Source organism: Martes martes (assembly GCF_963455335.1).
Source record: "Martes martes genome assembly, chromosome: 4".
In the NCBI taxonomy this organism is placed as follows: domain Eukaryota; kingdom Metazoa; phylum Chordata; class Mammalia; order Carnivora; family Mustelidae; genus Martes; species Martes martes.
The window spans coordinates 107462679-107463311 of record NC_137891.1 but is presented as its reverse complement, the minus strand read 5'-3'; positions in this window follow the sequence as shown (position 1 = coordinate 107463311).

Here is a 633-nt window from a genome sequence, read left to right as displayed (position 1 = left end):
GGGAGGGTTCTGAGTGTTGAGGGAGGAAGGATTTTCATAATATTTATTTAACCAACTAACCACCTTTCAGGAACGCTGGTTCAAAAGAATTAAAGAATGATACTGAATGTTGAAATGGGCCTTGCTTGGCCAACCGCTTACATCTCATTGCTTTATAGTAGAAAGACTGAATCTTTTATTATGTTCTATTACATGCAGTATTTGAAAATGGAATCAGAGTTTTTGGTTTTCAATCAACATCCAACTTTGATAGTTAAAGATGAAATTTGGTACAGTTTCTCACTTGGTAGTCTTATTTTCATTGGTAAACTCTGGTTATTTCCTTTAAGGGAATGTTAAGTTTATATTAATGGTTCTAACATTTCCTACCTAACACGTCCTCTTAAGTATAGATTCTGCTTTTTCAGCGTCTCAGTTTACTTCTCCCCCTTTTCCTTCCCGCAGTCTCCATGCTAAATGTGGTGCTTCTCTCTTATTTGCAATATAGCAATGGCTTCCAAACTGGACTTGCTTCCCTCAATCTGTCCCCTTTCCAGTCACTCCCCTCCATACTGCTTCTTAAAAGATAGCTTATGCAATCCCTGGTCACTCTTCCCTCAGAAGTACTCACTGACCTTCTAATGGCTCCAAACT